The sequence below is a fragment of the Pleurodeles waltl genome, chromosome 3_1 (genome assembly GCF_031143425.1).
Source record: "Pleurodeles waltl isolate 20211129_DDA chromosome 3_1, aPleWal1.hap1.20221129, whole genome shotgun sequence".
Lineage (NCBI taxonomy): Eukaryota > Metazoa > Chordata > Amphibia > Caudata > Salamandridae > Pleurodeles > Pleurodeles waltl.
In genome coordinates this window covers 965,683,715-965,706,138 of record NC_090440.1, presented here as the reverse complement: position 1 = coordinate 965,706,138, position 22,424 = coordinate 965,683,715, and the positions used below count along the sequence as shown (strand labels likewise).

Genomic DNA, 22,424 nt, shown 5'->3' with positions numbered 1-22,424 from the left:
GGTGATCCTTATTGGTGATCAAAGTCTCTCTCTGACTTCTTGGTGCACCCTATTAGTAGTCTGGCTTCCAGTGCCAGCGTTCAGTGTCTTTTTGTGGTAGATTCCTCTAGAGGTATAGAGAAGGCATCCCCGGTGTTCATCAATCATTTACTCAACCATCTGCGCCTCCTTCAAGCAGACAGACTGTTTCGAGGTCTTTATAATGCTGTTGTCAAGGAAAATGTAGGCTACAAATAAAACTTGCATCATGCTGTAAGCTCTACTGTTTATTTTATATACATATATATTATGACATTTTTATTATATAAAAATTAAAAAGTCAGACATGATGTCAGCATGCATTAGCTTCATAGCTGTTTAGGAGAACAATTAGACAGCCGGTGTCATTGTTTACAAACTCCAGTGGGACATGTCTTGATGTGTCTCCATGATGGTGGAAATCTTCTAGAGTGGTTAACTTGGAACACCCTGTGGTGAATACTGTGCAGACCATGAAGGATAGTTGTATTTACTGAAGGCTCTATGCTGACAAAATGTCATGTTTTCATGCTTTATTTTAGAATATTGTAGAAAGGCTGAAAAGACTTGAATACTCAAGGAACAAAGAGGAATATGGACCGCCTGTAGCATCGACTTCCCCATGAATCCAACAGGATTACAGCAGCTCTGGACAGTGGGGGCTGTGAAGAAAAGGAAAGACATCAGACATTTACATAACTTCATATGCTCCTCTAGTCTTGATCCATTTGTAAGTGTAACATCAAACATCCAAAGTTCCCTAAAATAGCTGTACAGTCCTACACATGTCTGCTTTTTCCTCTCTGTAAATTCCTCTGCTACTGCTAATTTTTATCTGTGGAATTTGAATCAGAAACTGTTCATAGTCCATCTTTGACATGCCTTGCTGAAAAATAATCAAACTGCTCCACTTTTCACCTTTCAGCTTCATAGAGCTTTTGAAAAGTTTGAAACAGTTAGTTTGGCTTCTCCAGCCTGGTTTGGAAGACCAATCGTGGCAGGACAGTGGTCTAGAGTCCACAGTGAACACATAAGACAGTTACCTAGCCACCAGAGCATTTGTAAGGCAAGATTAAAAAATTACAGGCAAACAGCCATAGACATCAATGGATTGGTCCTCATGCTGAGAGATACAGGCAAAAGATGCTCAAAGTAGGCTCAGGTTGTGGTGCAGTGTCTTTGTGGTTGCTCCTCGGCCCACGGATGAAGTGGGGCAAATATGGCCACAAAGATCGGGGCCCCTTGAAGTCCTCTACATTGCAGTAACAGGCCAGCTGATGCTGGGGTACTGGTCAGTCAGCACCACCGCTGGGGTGAAATCCTTGGATGGTGTCTAGTGTGTCTTGCGTGTAATGACTCTGGACTTGAATACCACTCCCAGGACAGGCAGACTCAGGTTTAACCTTTTGCAATCCCGGATGTGTCCTCTTTGGCATCCAGGAACTGTCTGTGGTAAAACTTCTGCAGTGGCTACCAACTTGTGGGTTTGGGCTTCTTCAGCTTTTGTGCCCATGGAGCTGGTTCCAGGAGATCAGATGACTGATCCTTGGAGCCACTGCTGTAGGTTGGGGAATACACTTTTTCCTGAGCCAGGAGCTGCAGACACATTCCAAACTTTGCAAGCCAAATGTGCAGGAGGCCAGGGGTGCCATATTTATTGCATGAAAGTGCCTTGAGGGGACGAAACAGTCAGTAGCCAATGGGCGTCTCGACCGCTTCTACCTAAAGTTGAAGTTCCTTTGATGTGTGGCATCTGGCTATTGCAGAGTACCACATTCTTGCCCTTTCAAGATGGCACTACCCTTCCTCAGTAGTTAGTAGCTTGGAAGACCACCTTGGAAGTGTGATTATGAGAGGGCTGCATGCCCATGGTAAAACCAGTTTGCGGGGGTGAGTTTTACCTCCTTGGCCCTGACTCCACTTTGTCTGCAGGAACAAAAGTCACACTGCTCAGTGCAACATCCCTTAAAAAGGGGAAATTCCCATATGATATTCACCTTTTGGGCTAACACCCTGAGTAGCCATCCTGGGAGATGAGTTGACAACTCAGACTGCGGTAATTGCCTTTGTTCCTGGGTCAGGGAGTTGTTCACATGTCTCCCCAAGAAGTCAGAAAGCTGTCTGTGTGCTAGGGCCTTTGTGAGGCAGCGGGGCTAACTGGAGTACAGAGTGGCAACTTTCTAAAAGTTGCTAAATTGTAATTAAGATATTAAATTCGATCTGGCATCAGGTCGGGTTTAATGCCACAATTATTTTGATATTGAACATAACCACTCTATTATAGTTTATGATGGTCATGCTGTAAAGTTTGGAACTGGACTTTAAAACGCTCTGGTGGCCAGTTAACTGTCAAAAGCTACCCTATTTCCACCTCCCCATGACATTCATCCTGTCTGATTTGGTCGCACAAACTAGGATGAAGTAGCCAAACTAACTTTTAGAGCTTTTAAACTTGAAAAGTTTTTTAAAAAATTTGTTGATCAAATTTGTATGTGGTTGGACTGAAAAGTGATGATATCTTTAAGAACCTGTATCTCCGGAACCCTTTGGTGGATTCTTCACATTAATGTACTTACTATTCATAAAAAATATATTATAAGTTTATAAATTTATGTCTTAGTGTTTCTGTGTTGTGTGACTTTCTGATTGTATTGTTTGGTACTGTTAAATGCTTTACACTAAGTTGCTTTGTGCATGCTTTGCAGCTAGAGAGCCATAGCTACCCAGGGTTCAGTTTAAGGTTTTTCAAACTAGCCTGACTGGACCCAAGGCAGTTCATGTGAGTGTATTCCATGATAAGGGCCCACATCCATATCATATAATACACCCAGATTCAAACATTGGTGCCTAGCAGTGACATCAAGAACTTATAGTTAGTTGTACAAGACGATGAATAGGCTAGTAACTGATAGAACCTGCCAAGTCAACATTGGGCAAAAGGTTTAACAAATTGCCATGTTCTGTAAATACAAAGGCACTGGCGTTCCTGAAGAAAAGTCAAGAGTAGCAAAAAAGCTTTTGCATAGTCTTCAATGATGAACAACAGGGGAACTGACGTGGCCACCCTGCCTACACTACACCCAAGATTAAAAACCTGAGGACACTGTGCAGGGAAAGGGATTTTTTCCAGGGAATACTGCTGTCAAACAGGATCTCGAAAAAAATCTCAACGTTTGGGAAAAATCAAGTAAGGCCCAGGTTCAGAAAAATGAAAAGAGCATCCCTGCTGACAGTGGGGATAAGGAGGATGACAGAGATCAATTAGACACAGAAGGGGACAATAAGAGTGAGGTCCCCACAATTCGATAAAGGATCAACTCCCTGTCTTGGAGAGAAAGGAGCTCTTCTTCAGTGAAGAGACCCTAGACCCTAGCAGCCCAGCTCAGCTTCTGAGAGATCCAAAAGAGGAAGCTGGCCCTAGAAGAAAAGAAGTTGGCCCTGTAAGAGAGGCAGGTCAAGCTGGGGATGAAATTCTAAAGATATGGTGGCAGTAACAGAGAATTGGAGGTCACTAAGGAGGGTGCCTATGATCCTAGGTTGTCCAAGGTATGGTTCCATGATATGTAGAGGGAGATAATATAGGCAGTTGGTTGGAATCATATTGGAGGGCTCTCAGGATGAGAAGTGTGGGTGCACAACATTGGGGGAATTTGCTGTGTGGAAATCATTCCAATAGTAGGGAGAGATGGGAGAGATAGGCTGCTGACACTTGAAGAGGAGGTGGTAGATTATTACACACATTTTGAGGAGGCACTCATTGTTTTCTTTGGTCTTACCCAGAATAATGATTGGATTTAGAAGAATACACAAGGAGGGAACACAGACATGAGCTGACTTTGTTGATGCTTCTGCGAAGTCACTGGTAGGCTAGATTAAGGGTAAGAAGGCAAATACAAATGAAAGCTCTACCATTTAGTTTTAAAGGAACACATACATCCAAATTGTACCTCAAAGACGATACTCCAGCATCTGGTAGATTCTACATTATCTAGCCCTAGAGAGCTGGGAAAGACAAAGTATTAATGGGTACTCACTAGGGTGCCCAAGAAGTCCCAAGGTGAGGAACAGGCCACCCACCCTTCAGGGGAAAGTTGGGGCAGAATTTAAAAAGTCATAAAAGACAAAGAGACCCCAAAAGATGCATGCCATGCCCAAGGCAGGAAGCCCAGTCCCTCCAGCCAAGGGGGGAGGGGGAGTTAAATGAGAAAGCATTATGTCCTATAAAAGGCTGAGGTGTGTTAAGCCTGAAAGCATCCAGGGCACAACAGGGGTGATTCTGCATGCACCAAGAAGTTACCCACTGGTGACTCTCTCAAGAGTAATGTCAGTGTGGACATTGGGGTGGAAGTTGACCCTGGGGATTGCAGGGGCTATACTGAAGTCACACTAGTTTCCCTTGGTGAGAAGAAATTGAAGCCTTGGCCACAGTAGGTAATACAATAGGTATGCAGTTACTAAGAAGGGAGAAAGGGAGGAGGGAGGTAAAGAAAATCTAGACCAGAGGAACTGAGGCAACAGCTTTCGAAGTCCGGATTGCTCAGAAGGGAGAGCCCTCACACACTAGGTAGGTGTCATGCTTCGTCATCAGGCAGCTCCTCGTTGTGCCAGCACTGTAATGTCCAATATGCCCCTCAAGAGGGCTCTTTCCATGAGATCTTTTATGAGCACAAGATACCAATGTAATGTGTAGGGTGCAGGTGCTCTAGATGTAGATTGGTGTAGTGTGAATTGTGGATTAAAATAGTTAAGAGATGCCCAATTAAATGTAATGGCTGGCTTCTCTTGTTATGATTTAAAAAAGCAATGGATGGCTGAATGTGGAAGTAATGGCCCCATCCAGCTCACACAAAAGTGTGTGTAAAGGTCAACATGTTCCTTGCCTCAAGTGTCAATAATTGATCAGGTCAATTCTTCGGGACTTAAAAATGAGAAAAGGTGTAGCCTTAGCAAGAAGTACCCCAATCACACACACCCAAATCCTTACAGTAAAGTATATCTGAGGATGTCTAAATCCCAACCTAGAAAAAAGACACAGAAAGAAATTCACACTAGTACAGTAGGTATACAATTAAGGTACATTAGAGGAGTTAAATAGTGAGACCCATAATGTATATAAATAGTAGAATAAATTCATGCTTCAGCGAAAAACTTGTATATGCTTGTAAGGGCAGAGTGGCATGACAAGCACATCCAAACAAGCAGGTGACACACATGTGGATAAAATACAATTTGACTAATGCCTACAAATGGTGGTGGCGCTTACTTAAATTCGATAAGCTACTGAACCCTTAGGTAATGGCAGAGACCATGCTAGCTGTGGAACAAAACTGAAGAAAAGAGATCAAGTCAGATATCAAGTACTCCTTAAACATAGAAGCATCACTAAGCAGTGGTCCATAATACTCATGGTTTTCTGCACGTTGATTCAACTGTGAACTACCCTGTCTCTGCCACCCTGGAGGTGAATTGGTAACGGGGAGCATTCTTTACACTGGAGGGAAATCAAAAATTGGCTTCATCCACACAAAGACAGCCAGTTGAGGGTTGGTGTGAAATCACATTTGAGTAGAGGAACAAGGCTGCAGCCATGTTGAGGCATAATCTTGATTATAATTATCAGAGGCAGTGGCAACTGGATGAGTTTCAAAGATGCCGGCCGCACAGTGCACTGAGGAGGCAGCAGGTGGAGCGCGGGCATAACAGGAGAGGGATACTCAGGAGCAGTGAAGCCCTGCAGCCGATGACAGCATGTTCAGGTCTCTAGGAAGAGACCTCTAGAGCAGCCACCATCTTGGAATGTTGCAAAAGTAGCTGATTACTAATGTAGCCAAATGCAGGCTCAAGAGCATAATCACAAAAGAAACATTAACTAAAAGAGGCAAATGGACTGAATTGCAAAACATTCAGCAGCTGGCAGATCCACACATTGTGCTACAAATGTAGTCATGCTAAAAATGGTGCAGGTTCCTGAAGTGGCAAAAAAGCTTGTGCATAACCACAATAGAAACATTTACAAAGGGAGGCCAATAAAATGAATTAGCCAATATTTACATCCTTTGCTGATTCTGCACCTAGTGCTGTAGATGTTGAAATATCAAGAAGGGAGAGGGGTTGGCATGCTCGGGTCTCCTGGAAGGGACGTCTTGAGCAGCTACAATCAAGGAACTGCTCAAGGGTTGCTTATTTCTGACATAGTCACATGAAGGGTAGGGGGATAATCTCAACAGTAAAGTTACTTGGGGTTAGGGGTCCTCAGGGGCATATTCACACACATTCACAAGAATTGCCAATTCTGCACAATGCGCTATGGTTATGGGCTAGTCAAAGTAGGCGACTGCAGGGTCCGGACGCAAAAGGTCTTTGAAGCCATGCAGCAGGTGGTGGCATTCTCAGGTCTCCTCGAAGGGTGAACTAGAGTGGCCATCATCTAGGAACGGTGCAGGAGGTGGCCGTCCTGAAAAGTGGTCACTTAAAGACTTAGGGGCAGATTTAAGGCCCCAAGGCGGGGCTAAAGTGGCATTTTACCTATGTCATATTTACAAAGTGGCGCAATGCATGTATTACGCCATTTTGTATATCCTTGCACCACATTATGCCTGCGTCAGGCATAATGTATACAAGGGGGCGTTCCCCCACTAGGGGGGCTGAATAAATGGCACAATAAAATCTAAGAGATTTCCTTGCGCAGTTTTTTTGGCACTTTTAACACCTGCTCAGAGCAGGCGTTAAAAAAGGGCTTTCAATATTTATAACTGGCCCCTATGTACTCTGCAGGAGTAGCGCCTACATGTTGGTGCTGTTCCTGCAGAGAACAAACATAGCGTCATAAAAAATTATGTTATTGCCCCCTACCCTGCGCCATAGTTTGCCATATTTTAAACATGACACACACATGGTGGCGGTAGTGGGGGCTCTAAGGGGCGCAAGGAAAGTGGCGCTGCACTAGGTGCAGCATTACTTTTCCTAAATCTGCCCCTTAAAGGCATATTCATGATTGAAATATATAGGCAGTGTGAAGTGGAAGGCTTAAGGGCTTCTTCACAGATAAAGAATCACAAATAAAGACGGGGCGTACCACCGGGCTGGAGTTGTCCTGAGTTTAAAAGAGTATGTGTGTATGCTGTGAATGGGCACACAGGGTTAAGTAAGAGAGGGTACTGTCAGTTTAATATTTTGCTCCAGAGGATGTGCTTGTTAAGGCCAGTTAAATGGGTAGCCAAATGGAAAATCCAGTTTTGTTCCCTCCGGAATATGGACTGCCTGTTCGCATGAGAGAGCGATTCTAGAATGGTCCACTGCACATCATCAGGGGTATGGTTTAAGTTCAGGGAATGGGCATTCATCCTAGTTGTATTTCTTTGTCAGTGAATCCTACTACAGTGTTCCATGATCCTGACTTTCAGTGGCCTAATGGTCAGACCAATGTAGCTTATAGTGCAGGAGCAGGTGATCATATAAATGTAATTTTTCATGTTGCAATTGGTATGTGTTTTTTGTATCCATGTGTGATTATGGTCAAGGGTTATTTCTTTGGGTGGGCTCAGTAAAGTCACACATGCCAAATGAACCACAAGGATGGTGTCCTGTAACCACTGTATTGCCGGCCCAATAAGGAGCTGCTAGATAATGAAGCATGGCACCAACCTGGGTATGTGAGGGCTCTTGCTTCTGAGCAATCAGGCCCCCAGATCTGTTGCCTTAGTTCACCTAGACTAGATTTTCTTACCCTTCCTCCCCCTTTTCTGCCTTCTTAGAAACTGCATACCCATTGTTCAGGCGTGGGATATTTGTTTTTTACACTGTGGGAAAAGCAAGTTGACCTTCCCATACAAGTGTGATGTTCTGCACACTGTGTTTATTCCTCAGATTCCTTCTTTCTTGTGTCTAACATTGACACTAACTTGATCCTTGAAGCAGGTATTAACACTAACTTTTAATAATGGTTGACAAACAAGGTCTCAGTTTTGGAGATGATGTGGTAACAGAAATCCTGAAAACCCCCTCTTTGTTAACAGTTGGGAGCACTACCCTCTGAGGCAGCCAAAATGAAGCCTGGGACTCCATACAAGTAAAAAAAAAACCATAAAAAATGACTGCTCCATGGCATGATTATGACAGAGTATTTGACCGGAAATATTTCTCTGAATGGTCTGTTAGTCACTAATGCCCTTGCATCTTATTTGAAGATGCCATATTGAGACTGGAATTGTCCCAGATGTATTGGGAGTGCACCAAGGATTGGCTCATCTTCATTATAAAAACAGCCAAACGCCACTCTGGCTATTTGATAATCAGGATTCACATAGCGATTATATTGAAAACAGGGAACAAGTCTAATCTGGCTGAGATTAACTATGAAACAAATGATCACAAAGACTTACTCATCATAGAAAATCACCAAACTTCAGAAAGACAAACAATTTTGATAAAGAGAAAGTCTATCTCTACATCAGGGATGACTACACAGCCACAGAGCCTGACACCTCATCAGATGAAAGTAATTCCGCATGTAGAATGAGCACCTCCTTCAGCAAGCAGTAGCTCAAGCACAGGGAGTTGGGACAGCAATGATGGCAGACAGGTCACCCACCCCCACTTGCATTGTTTAGCTACAGTATGGCCTCTTATCAGGGACATCCACCCATGTGGTGTCAATACTACCCCATATTTTCTCAAAGTCCCCGGAAGACCTTTCCACAGCCCTTCCACCCCCCTTTTTTAGACAGAGTTTGGGACAGAGGCAGAGGAAGAAAAGAGGAGGCCAAACGAAAGACAAATGGAAGGAGCAAGAACCACAAATGCAGATAAGAAGCCAAACCAAAAGAAATTAGTAGTGAATCTATCTACCAAGACATTATCAGCAGTAGCAACCAAGGTCCCCCAGAAAGGCCTTGAATTTATTCTCACAACCATTGCAGATAAATTTTACCATGTCTGCAAACTACACAATTTCTTTCGTAAGGCTCTGTACCTTTTACAACGACAAACCAATCTCTGAATCAGATGACTCTGGGCTATGGAATCCCTCTAAATTCACCCCAGCAGCAGGCGTGATTCAGCATGAGATTTTAACTATGAACAGGCAGTATTAAAAGAAGTAGGTGCACTTAACCATGGCGCTGCGTTCCACAACATGTTCAATGAAGAACGTTTGGCAATAAAATCTTTAGCCAATGAAAAAAAAACACAATAATACAAACAGACAAGGATGGGGCAGTAGTTACAATGTCCACTGTGTTTTATAAGAGTGAATGTCTCCGCCAACTCACTGATTGGAAGCACTCCCCAATTGACCAGGAACCCACAGCGAGACTCGGTGCTCAGATAAACTCTCTAACTTCCACTGCAGAAACTCAAAGATGGATTTGTAAAACTCATGCTGAGTTCTTAATTAATTCCCAACCCAATATTCCTCACTTCCACATCCTTCCTAAAATACATAAGGGGGTTACCTATCCTATCTGGTCCAGGCTCCCTGCTGGAACCATTGTCAACATTTTACAACCACTTCTTGCAACCCCTGGTCATCAAAACACCCTTTTTTCTGAAATACACAGGGTATGTTTCAAAGTTGAAAGATGAATCCAACAATATGAGCAACACTGACCTCCTGGGACCTTTAGATGTAGAAGCCCTCTACATGAACATCTTACAATATGCTACGCTATAGTTGATAAAGAGCACTTCATGAATGGAGACTGTTCATTGCCCACTCCGATTAAATTTATTATGGAATATGCGACTTTGCCCCTCCAGAAAACCTTTTTCCATTTCAAAGATCAGCTATATCATCAAGCCCAGGGGACTTTCAAGTTTGACCTGCCTGTAAATGCCAAACTTTAAAAAGAAGAATATAATTTGTAACAGTAATTCTTACACCACTAACGTCCTCCTATGATGTCAACATCTCAACAACATACTGATCTTTTGGCAGAGAGACCTCATGGAGTGTGTGAACTTCTGTGACTGGGTTGGGTCAACAAACTGAGGCCCATAGCCTGAATCCCTTTCTCAAGTTCAATAGGACCATCTTGCACACTAAACTCCCATTCCTTGACTTCTGCATCACCATCACTGCAGGGAAACTGATGACCATTGCCTATAAGAAACCCACTGATTGCAACAGCCTACTTCAAAATGATGGCGGTCATCCCAAATCCTTGAGAAACAACTTTTAATATGGACAATTCTTGTGACTATATCACAATTGCAGCACCACTGAAGGCTATAAAATACAAGCACAGCAACTCTCAATAACTTGAAACCTCAACATTATCCCTCTCACAAGGTTGACCTGGCACGTAAGAGAGCTAGGAATAATAATCGAGCCGCCCTACTGGAACCTAGGGTCCACCCACAGGAAAAAGTTTACCTGTGTTACAATATTTACCCCTATTTCCAATAAAATACAGAAAATAATACAGAAACACTGGCTCTTTTTACACACAAGTACAGTTTATATCCTCAGACTACACTTTGCTTTTAAGCGCACTAACAACATTAAAAATGTGATCATACAAACCAGACCATAGAATGCCATAAGATTAGAACAATGCCCCTTTTGGATCTTACCCCCGCGGGTGGACACCATTCCTGTGGTTCATGTGGCATGCGATTAACTGAACCCACTAACAAAATAACCATTGATCATACTCACACCTGGATACAAAAAACACATACCAATTGCAACACATAAAATTACATTTATATGATCTCCTTCCACTCCACTAGATGCTTCATTGGAATGACAAGCAGGTACAAGGTGGACGCGATTGACTCTGTCACTCATAACACCCAATGACGATGAAATCATTACTTAGCAAAACTGATCAGCAAATAAATAATTTCACCCAAAGATTCTTTCCAGAATTCTCACTGATTAGTAAGGCCCGAAGGCAGGTGGGGAAAGCATTTTTTGCGCCATTTATGAACAAACATATGTAAGTTGAAAAATAAATATTCCAACTTTGCATTGTTTTGTGGTTTAAATAGGTTTTTCTCCCCGCTTGAGGGTTGTCAATGCTTCCTCCCTCGTTTGACTTAATGATACATTTATGCCCACTCTTGTCCATTTTGGAAAAATCAAGTTATGTTTTGTTCCCAGACACAGAGAGTCTGTACTTGCAGAATTAAACAAGGGATGAAAGCAAAGATTTACTGCAAGCACACAGAACAATCTATGAAGGGTGCAAAGCTCGGTGAGGGAGATTGATAGATTGCTGATTATTTCCACCTGCAGAGTGGAGTGGCGGAATTTATTAGTAACTCTGAATTACAAGAGTAACGCAGAATTACTGTATTTCTTAAATTCTACTGGTGGAATTAAAATTTTTGCCCACCCCTATCATGGTGCCAGATGGTGGGGTGGAGGAAGAAATTGAACTTCTCCCAAACATAATGTCTACCAATGTCACGGATGGATCAGTGGAGGAAGTAGTTATCTCTCCTACTTTGAAATATCAGCAGCAAAAGGTCTGGTACAACCTGCCTAGGCAGTTTGCTGATCTCTTTTTCTTGACCCTAACTTTGACAACATGATGTAGTTATGATGCGGACACAAGTGACAGTTTATCTGTCAAAAGTAAAATACACAGGCTTCCAGGTCAGGGCTAACATTAAAGCAAATGTTTCAAAAATGCTAGAGTTGGGTGTGATTATGCCTTCTAGAAGTCCATGGAAGACAATAGATTTAATAGCCCAAAAGGAGAGCTTCATAGAGGAAGCCAGCTTTGAAGGGCAAATGCTGATAACATTCCCAAGCAGGATCCCTTTTGTTCATGTAGACAAGTTGGAGAAAAGGACAGGGAAGGAAAACCCATTCCCAAACTAGTTCCTCAGTGGGTGTGTAGCCCTCAGGTAGCCACATCTCTAGGGTGGGCTGCCCAGCTCCTGATGACCGAAGATGGGTTCAGACATCTTGAGAATGGCTAAAATGGTGCACTCTGGGATTGCCAGATGCCACACATGGCAGAAAAAACATCATCGGAAGTGAGTGGACCTGGTAGCCTACTGGATAGTGATCATGTAGACCCTTCAGGGCACTTTCCTAGGATAAATAAGTCACCCCGGGCCCTTTGCAAGTCAGATCACACCAGAACTGTAACAAGAACTGAAGAAGGACAGCTCTGCTGCCATCAGACCAGCACAAAGAAAGGCTGAAGAACACCTGCTGAACTTTGGGCTAGCAAAGTTGAGACTGTCTTTGCGGCTTCTGGTTTGTAAAAAGTTGTGCCCCAGCCCCAGATCAAAACAGTGACTTCAAGGATAATTTGGCTGATCTCCTGGATCCAGCTCCCGGTACAAAAGAGCTGAAGAAGCCTAAACCAGCATGTTGGTAGCCACCATGGACAATTTACAGCTACCAGCCACTGTGCACCCCCAGAGACCAACATTTGATGGCCAAAAGTTGCACCCAAGTCAGACAGTCCCAGGAGTGTCATGAGAGTCTAGATTGGTCACCCAAGAGGGACACCAACCTCCAACAAAGGTTTTCCCCCAAGCGCTCTGGCCGAAGACCAGTATCAGCATCAGCTGTCCTTCTACTGGCTTGAAGAGGCCTTCGTGGGACCCAGACTTCTGCAGCCAAAGTTGCCCCACATCACCTCTGGTCCGAGGAATCACTACAACCTCGTCGACCACACAACAACTGGAGCATAATTTCATTCTGCATATCCACCATCAAGACTACTTCATTATTGTCTATGGCAGTTGTGCTGTAAAGTTTGGAACTGGACAAGAAAGCACTTTGTGGCCCTGTAACTTTCAAAATCTACCCCATTGCCACCCCAGGCCTTCAACCTGTTAAATATGGTCACCCAAAGTGGTCGTAATTACCTGAACTAAGAGTTACAACCTTTCAAAACTTTTTGTTGAGCTGTGCATATTTGAAGTTTGATTGGATATGTTTGAAAATCTTTATCTCCAAAACCCTCTGGTCAATTTTGCTCATCAAAGTCTCTAAAAATCATAAAAATATAGTATATTTTTATAAATTGGTTTCCTAATTCTGTGTTGTGTGACTTTCTTATTCTATTGTTTGGTACTGTTAAATGCTTTACACTTTGTTCCGTTGTGAAAGCTTTACTGGTCGAAAGCCATAGGTGCCCAGGCTTGAGCTTAAGGTTGTTCAAATGATCCTGAATGGACCCTAGACAGTTTTTGCAAGTGCATTCCATGATAAGGCCCCACAGCCACATCATAAAATAGACCCAAATCCTGACACTGACTGAGGGATATCTAATGATACAGGAAGAATTACACTCATCCAAGGAAAGTCTGGTCTGCACTATGCAAATTACTGTTGAGTAGTTTGAAACCATGGCTTTACTAGTGAGCTTACCACCAGCGCAAATGGAAGAACCTGTGTTACCTTCCTACAAACATGATAGATAGCCCATCTACCGTATTACGATCTCCATATGATATAATGGGATCATAATACAGTGGATGGGATATTTGTTACATTTATGACAGAGTATTCCCCTCACAAAGATCTAAATCAGGCCTTCTGTCACATATGGATGTTGATTTTGGATTTCACAGGTCCCCTGTTAAACCATGAGGGTGTCTAGTGACACATGTTGCCCCTTTGATCTCTTTCTGGCGATTAGTTGAAAACCAGACACCACTGATTGCCTCGGTCCCCAAATTTCAGACTTTGCAGCCCAGTTTGTCACTGGAACCAGAACAATTAAAACATGCCTTGGTCTGTAGACACCAACCACATCAGGGTGTAATTAACAGTTTGGCAGAAGACCTGTCCATTTTTTTTAATTAGCCTACATATAGAAACTTTCATCAAATACATTCTAAATAGAGTGAACAGGACAACCTCTGCTTTTTGGTGAATGTCCTACATTCGCCAAATTCTAAATCTACATCTCAGACATTTTGAGTGGGAGACCCTCACTTCCAGGATGCTAACGATTCTTAACTATGATCTAGTCTTAATGAGTTATGGATTTATCAATACCCAGTGCCCAAGGGTCACCTAGAAGGTATATCTTGACCGGACAGCTTTAATACACTTGCCCCTTTTGTCTCCTTACTTGTGCCTGCCATTAATAGAATTGTTGATATTGAACCATACCAGTGTCATTTCACTCACTAAATTTGATACTCCAACATGGTGAACCTTATTAGGAATTCTGACATGAATTCCACAGCCGCAGCCCCGGTATGCTATGGGACCTTGTACACTAAGAGACTACCCATACTGACTTTGCTGAAGTGTACTGTGATTTCCTACCACCCATTCACTGTGGTAGTGAAACCAGAAGACCTGAGTCTCCATAGTGCTTACAAGATGGTTCCCATTTATGTGTAGTGAGTCTGATATCTCTATCAGTGGTAAATGTATCAATGATGCACTTCATTGAGAACTAAAAATATATCCCTAACAAATCATCAAAAAACACTGACTCATTACTTACAGTCTGTAATAGACAGATTATGAAGCTGGAGTAAAAGCTTTGTAGTTAATCAACAAAATGCTTGTAAAACATAGCTCTTCTGCTGAACTGGGACTGAGTTAGTCATAAAAGATGCTAGCATATGAGCTTTTAATAATGACTTTTTGTAGAATGTGTACATAAGGCAAAAGCTGAGTATTCTCTCCATGGCCCCAATCACAGCTAATGCAAATTTAGGTGCAGGTATACTGCGTAGTTGGAATTTACAAGTCCAATCCATATATCCACACCTAAATCCACCTTTAATCAGTTAATCCCAATGGAATGGGGAATACCTGTGCAGACCTAGTTTTTACCTGTGAAATTCCACATGGTATTCCCTTTATTGAGGGGATCAACACTTCTATGTACTACCTGTTCTAAGCAGGTGGTAAATGAGAGGCGGGGCATTGGTGTGAGGTAGGAGGAAGTGGCTTGCAGGGTGAACATTTCATACTGTCTCACAACCTTAGAAGGGGTTTCGCTGGGTTCCAGGGCAGAAGGCACTCCCAGCCCAATTGCAAAGGGAATTTATCATCTAGATTTCAGTGTTTCCATTTCTGGAAATTCCACGTGCAGGAACATATTTTAACTGGTGGAACGGTATCCCACTTGGGAATTGCACTTGGCATTCAATCACAAACCCTGCTTGAAATACAGCAAATTCACCATACATAAAGATACAATCTGATGCACTATGGTGAAAGAAGTGTAAAAGAAATACACTTTTTTGAATTTTGAATACACTATGTCACATTCTAAAATGATGTTAGCTGCCTGATTTATATGCCAAGTGTTTTCAAGCTCATCAGGCTCTTGCATTGGCTCTTAGAAGAGCTGAACCTTGTCTTGGTTGAGCATCTCCTGCTAATTTGCTGGCTCACATACACCTCCATTAAAATGCATTTCAATTTAAACTGCAACAACCTAATGCATTGTGTAATATCTACTAAGCCAAGGCAACTAATCAAAGGGTTGATGCAAAGGTGATATAGCAGATGAAGTACAAAGTACTTAACTACAAGGTCTATAATGCAGTCCAAGTCCAGAAAGAGAAAATAGGTAACTAAAGGCAAGCATTTCTTCATAGAGTGATTGAAGTGGGTTCAATTGAGAGCCCCCACACTGTCACTCTGAATATTATATAATTTACAACTTGTGCAAAGTGTGCTGAACCAACTGAACAACTTGTGATGTGAATCCTGAATGTTAACTAATCTGAAACTTAAGACACTTACTTGGTGTAAGTTTACAAATGTGTCTGTGGTTCATCTTGTGAATAGCATCAATTGCTTGTGATCTGTAATTTAATGTATATGGATGAGAGCCAAAGCTTCTTGTGACAAGTCACTCTGGGTTCATGAGGTGAGTTGTGAGCCAATAAAACAATCGAAGCAAAGTCACATAAGATGCATCCTTACCAAAGGAATTTCATATGCCAACCCTGTTTTTTTGTTCCTGTAAGCTAGTGTCTTGCTTTCTCAGAGTATTTTTCGAGCTCCACTTTATCATAATCAAAGTTTAGCTTTGTAATTTTCACATTTTGAAAAATGTACAATTTTTGGGAAAATTCCTTGGAAAGTGTGCAGTCCAGCTTAAGGAGCACACCTCAACTCTTGCAATCATCAATCCAGTGACTGGCTCTGCTTTAGTACCAAACATTTCTCAAGGATGATGCTCTGGGTGTGCTGGAGGTTTGATGAGGAGTGCCTGGTTGCTGCTTGTTAGACATCTCTCAGGACCTTATGATGTAGTTTGATCCATTCTGTCTAATTTTATGATGCAGTGTGAGCCATCTGTCTCCTTCTTTTCCTTACTCAAGGGGATTGGTGTTCTTATTTGCAAAGATTTCCATGTTTCCGTTTAGGACATATTCATTTTTCCAGCCTGGACCTTCAAAATCAGATTCCTCCTTCACATATTTTGATGTACTATAAGGATTGATCCTTAGTCATGTTGTTTACTATTTCTTTTGAGCTGTTGGACTTGAAGGGGGACACACCCTTTCCATCTTTCGATATGTTCATGGCACACAGTTATATCTTAAGGGGTTGTCCCTGGAGAGTATCCGCAACTTCTTGCTCTGCTTAAGCTAAGTTAGTAGAACGCTGTTGGTTTCAGTTCTCCATTATGACAGAAATCAATAATTCCTACTCACAAAGGGTAATTTCACTGTCTAGTTATTCATATCTACCAGACTTAGTGGATTATAATCAATCAATCAATCAAGGATTTGTAGAGCGTGGCTAATCACCCATTAGGGCCTCACGATGCGTTGACAGGTTGAACTCATCCTATACTTCTTCCTTAAAAAGAGAACTACTTATTTCTGCCTTCTTGATGAGGAGAATCATAAATTCAGCAAATCATGACCATCTTTATTGGTCACCACTGGTTTTACTATTGCTTCCAGATATTCTGCATTTTGTTTTATAAAGGTCCGTCAAGCAAAACCTATTTTCATTTATTTTATCTGAGTTTATAATTTTATTCTTAATACTCTCTTTCTACAGACATTATCTTTTTATTACTTAATAGATTTTGCATGATTGCTCCTTGTGCCTTGCATACCTATCTTCAGGTATACATTTGAGAAAATTACCAGGTTTTAAATAAAACCTCAACAAAGAACACAAGGTACATGTGTAGAAGAAACTGTGTCACGCATGACGCTGAAAGCATGATACAGAAACTGAGCAGTGTGTTTGATCTGAGCTAAAAGAAGCCACACCTGGCACAAATCGAGAGCTGATCATTAAGAGAACGGCTTCCTGTATTTTTGACTGTGTGCTGGACTCTGTTTTTGCTGGTTTTGGTACTCTGGGCTCTTTACTACTGCTGACCAGGGCCAATGTGAAAGTGCGCTCTGTGTAAACCGTAACTCTAATTGGCTTTTTCATGATTGGCATATTTGGTTTACTAGTAAGTCCCTAGTAAAGTGCACTAGAGTGTCCCAGGGTTTGGAAATCAAATGCTACTAGTGGGCCTCCAACACTGATTGTGCCACCCATGAGTAGCCTTATAAACATGTCTCAGACCTGCCATTGCAGTGTCTGTGTGTGCAGTTTTAAACTGCTGATTTGACCTGGCAAGTGCACCTACTTGCCAGGCCCAAACATTCCCTTTTTGTACATGTACAGCACTCTTAAGGTAGGCCCCATGGGCAGGGTGCAGTGTATGTTAAAGGTAGGACATGTACTGATGTGTTTTACAAGTCATGATTGTGAAATACTGCCAAATTCGTTTTTCACTATTGCAAAGCCTATCTCTCTCATAGGTTTACGTAGGGACTGCCTTTAAAAATCTTTCAACTTCAGTTCCCCATTGGGAGCAGACAGAGATATGGAGCTTGGGGTTTCTGAACTCACAATTTAAAATTACATCTTTTGGTAACGTTGTTTTTTAGATTGTCAGATTGAAATTGCCACTTTTAGAAAATGGCCATTTTCTTTCTTGACCATTCTGTACTTCTGCCTGACTATGAAATCCACATCTATGTCCGACTGACAGTTGAGCTGTTTGTGAATTCTCTCTAGAGAGTGACGAAAAAAGGAGCTGGGGTGTAGCCTGCATATACTGATGAGTCTCCTGGGCTTGAGTGAGGAGGGAAGAGCTGACACTTACACCTGAAAAGGGTGTACCTGTTTTCACACAATGCAGTCTCCACCCCCCTGGTGTGTGTCTGGGCCCAGGCCTGGGCAAAGCAGGATCGTGTGAACAACAGAGACTTTCCTTTGAAGTTTGCCTATTACAAAGGCAGAAAGGGGTATAAGTAGTGGACCCAAAATCCCAGACTTTTAGATTTACTTCTTGATCAGGAGGAACCTCTGACATGGAGAAGAGCTGAACAGCTGGAGGAGGAGTACTGCCCCTTTGTCTGTGAGTGTGCTTTGCTTGGCTGGCCTGTTGCTGCTGCTTCTGCCTTTGAGAGGACAAAGACTGGTCTTTTCTGTGTTTTCCTGCTTGTGACACGTCTCCAAGGGCTTGGACTGAGTTTGACCCTGTTCTGAAGTCTCAGGGCCATGAAAGACTTCGTGTGCCAGCACCTGGACTCTCTTGCTGAGACTCCTACCCTGCCAAGTGGTGCTAAATCAAGTTCCTAGGCCCTTGAAAGTAGAAGCTAGTGGAACTAAAACTGAAATTCATGCACAGGAGACGTGCAGGAGAAAAATTGATGCAGCACCCGCTTTGCAGCTGAAAAAAACGATACACCACCTGCATCTCGGCAAGTAAATAGACGCAACACCTGTGTGCGGCTGCCAAAATCTACACATCACCCCCACAGCGCAGCTCTTCACCACTGTGCACCAGAATTTCCCATGCATCATCGCTGGGCATCAAAACCACAGAGAACCTGGGCGGACCCAAAGTTGCTAGTCTGAAAATCAGCTCATCAATCTTCTGAGAGAGAGAATTGCCTACCCAACTGGAGATAAAATGACCCACGGCCTCACTTGTGAGTGAGGAATCAACTCATCGCTGGCTTTTCAGATGCACGCTCGCCCTTGCGGCTTTATTTTTGATGCAAACCAGGTACTTTGTGTAAAAACAACGCATCCATTGATTTCTATGGATTGACTCTTTTTAGTTTAAAAATGTATAACTTTGCTTGTGTACGTTGGATTTTTGTCGTTTTAGTCTTGTTTGATTTAGATAAATATTGGCTATTTTTCGAAACTGGTGTTGTGTCCCTTTTGTAGTGTTTTCACTGTATTACTGTATGTGTTGGTACAAATACTTTAAACATTGCCTCTGATATAAGCGTGGCTGCTTGTGCCAAGCTACCAAGGGGGTGAGTAGGGGTTGTTGGAGAAGTTTAATCCCCTTACCCTGAATAGAATGAGGGTCTGTTCTTAGACAGAATGCAAACTGACTTCCAACCAGAGACCCCATTTCTAGCAATGTCACTTGCTCAGGTTTTAATGTTAAGCTTCATGTGCAAACTGAACTGAGTTGATTTCAGCCAAGTTTTGCTTGGAATCCAAAACAAGTGTGACATTGAATGGATCCTAGAACAATAATGACAGTGTCTGAACCAACGGCTTCATTAAATTTGCTCAATAAATCGTCTGCTATGATTTGACACAATAGTAAAATAAAGTCCTGCTGTACTTTGCAATGCGTTTATTGCAAGTGGTGTGGTTTTTGTGGGATTTCAGTTAGCGCATTGCAGCTTTCCAGTCATCATCAAACTGCAGGTCAGAGATTGGCGTGAGGGGTCAGATGCTAAACTTTCGGATTCGGAGAGGGTGTCAGGAGACTAGTGGGAAGAAGCAGCACTGGACTTGTGGGCTCCTATTACAGTTGGCCTGGAAAAGGGTGTAATATTTATCACACCTCATATATTCGGACATCTCAGCAATAAGAAATTGTCTGGTGTAATAAATACCACCTAATTAGAATTGTTGCCCCAAAATGGGGCACAAAATAAGGATTTTGGTGCTTATCACATGTGCCATTATTTAATAGGCAATTTACCTGGGGACAATGTGTGAGGTATTTTGCTTATTGAACAACTCATAATTGCAATTTGTTTGGTAAACGGAGTTACAACACATATCAAGTTTATTTGCATCAACCGTACATGGGGTTGTTAAAAGTCACCTGACTGGGAATATGACTGCATTTATTGTGAGAAGTGAGTCAGATAGCCTGGTAAGGGATGCCTTGCAGATTGGTAGAGCTGCTTTTTGATTGGGGAGGGATAAAGACAATATTCAAGTCAATCTAATCTCAACAAATTTAAAACATGTTATATTACAAGGGAGAGCACAGTGTTGGCAGCTCTAAAGCTTATTTCAGTGCACTTCGTTTACCAAAATTCCTACACAGGAGGCCCAGCGTGACATAATGGCTATGGACCCCAGTCCATGAGATTAAACTTGGCTTCCAAAGGAGTACATAAGGGGTAGGGAACACTCGCACCAGTTGCTAGTGAAAGACTACCCAAGAGCGCACGTTTCTCAAATGATTACAAATCGTGATATGTGTCCTCACAAAAAGAAAACTTGTGATAACGGGGCATGGAAACGGTCTGCATAGAATAATTGTGGGAGAAGCAGCCCACCCTTCCAAATGAGTGGGTGCTGGATTTTACACCATCTGTGGGTACGCCCCATTAAGGAGCATGTTGCCCAACACAGGGTAACAGGTTTTTCACGTTGAAGTTTAATGCACCACAAACAGCTGCCTTTCAGTCTCTGACACGATACTGGAGTCCAACACAAAGCTAACTTAACAATAATGAAACAACAATGATGCAAATACCATATGTGTTGTCTTCACAGCAATGTTTGAAATAATACAACAAACGGAGACGAGATAATTTCAGATAATTTCACAACAGGTATGGTAGGGTCACAATGCATGACAATTAATTTTTAACCGATACCTGATGTGTTTGTTATTTTTGCTTTCAGAACACAAGCCCTTTTCAGAATATTCTCTGAGGTATATACTGCACAGAATGATAATTAATACACTAAAAATATTTATAAATATTGAGATTTTGATTAGTGCATGATTTATGTGTGGTGTCCGACTGAGAAATCAGAGCTGCCCCGAGGAAGACTTTCCATTATGATTGTGTCCCAGGAAGAGGTCAAAACGCGTCGGCGTGTGCGGTCAATTGAGGAGTGTAACATCAAGAAAGGACAATTCACTGTCTTTAAAGCAAAAAACGAGACCCAAATGGACTGGGGAACTAAGAATGAGCACATCCCTCTTTGGGACTTCATAAACTACAGATAACATAGGAAAGCATAAAAAAATAATGTACAGGTCGTTGTTGCACACTTTGACTTGGACTTATTATTTGAGTCATTTAATTTATTTTTAGTATCTTACATATCTGTGTATTTTATGCAATATGGATTCAGTTCTTGAAACGATTTTCCGAGGAGTCATATGTCCAATACTATAAAGTAATATACCTATGCACATGAACTCAAACCCTTGTGTATTAATTAAAGTTAATGTATAATGCATGGCTAATCGGGGTCTCTATTTGATGCACTGTTTGATTGGTGGGCCTGGGAACAAAGCTCTTTTTCATACAAGGTAAGCAGGGTAGCCTTGGGTCCTGGCTATAGGCTTATGCCTAAATTCCTATCCTGCACAAACAAATTTTTGCTTAGAGAATGTAATAATAAGTTGGTTGATAATTATCACCCCCCCCCCACAGTTTTCCCCTTTCAGATATCAGCTGGTCATACTGGCAAAATCTGGCATGGGAAAAGGTCTCTAGTAAAACACAAAACATGCATAATGTAGTGTAGTAAATGCTGATTTTGCATGTTTTGCCTCATTTGTAAGTGGACATTTTAGAATAGAAGGTTTTTACCACACTGGATAAATACCTCACTTGCAGTCTTTTTTTCTAATGGATGTGGTACACACTCCACCCTATTGAAGTCATGTCATTAGAAATAGAGACGTAATTGGTGGTTAGCTGTTGTTTGTTCAGTGACCCTAAGATATCAGCAGCAATCATGAGAGGGGAATAGACATCCAGACCGAGGGGAGTAGACAGACAGCTGTGAGAAATGGGCATGATTAGTGTTAAAGTTCCTTTTGATTAGTTAACCTGCAAGTTAAAAAGATTTTTTTTTTAATGGTGAGTGGATAGCCTGGACATCATGAGCGGAATTACCAGCGAGGTGCTGTTTGAATGTTTGGTAATACCAGCATTTTTGTATGAGGGGGTCACAAGATAGACTGAGAAGGAGGGGCAGAGTTCTCGTCTGAAGTGCTCCTACGTGTTTTGGGCACTGCAACATTCTGTGAGGGATGAAGACAGTGCTTAATTTGTAAATTAAGAGGTGCTGGTGCTCAAAGCCCTTCTCTTAAACACAAGGCTGCTGTAATTAAATCTGCCAGCACTGAATACTGAGGCAGCATAATCCTGACGCCACCTTGGGCTTCTTCAATCCATTTACGGCCACACTGCCCCTTCAG

The 22,424-nt window shown here is 42.2% G+C and overlaps 1 protein-coding gene across 1 annotated transcript in view; it reads right to left on the bottom strand.

Moving 5' to 3' along the window:
- Positions 1 to 245: 245 nt before the first annotated feature.
- The window catches only part of LOC138284829 (uncharacterized), a 276,359-nt gene continuing 254,180 nt past the window's right edge, over positions 246 to 22,424 (bottom strand). The window contains exon 11 of the mRNA XM_069224016.1: positions 246 to 680. The gene's annotated coding sequence lies outside the window, so the exon portion shown is untranslated. The remainder of the gene's footprint in view (positions 681 to 22,424) is intronic.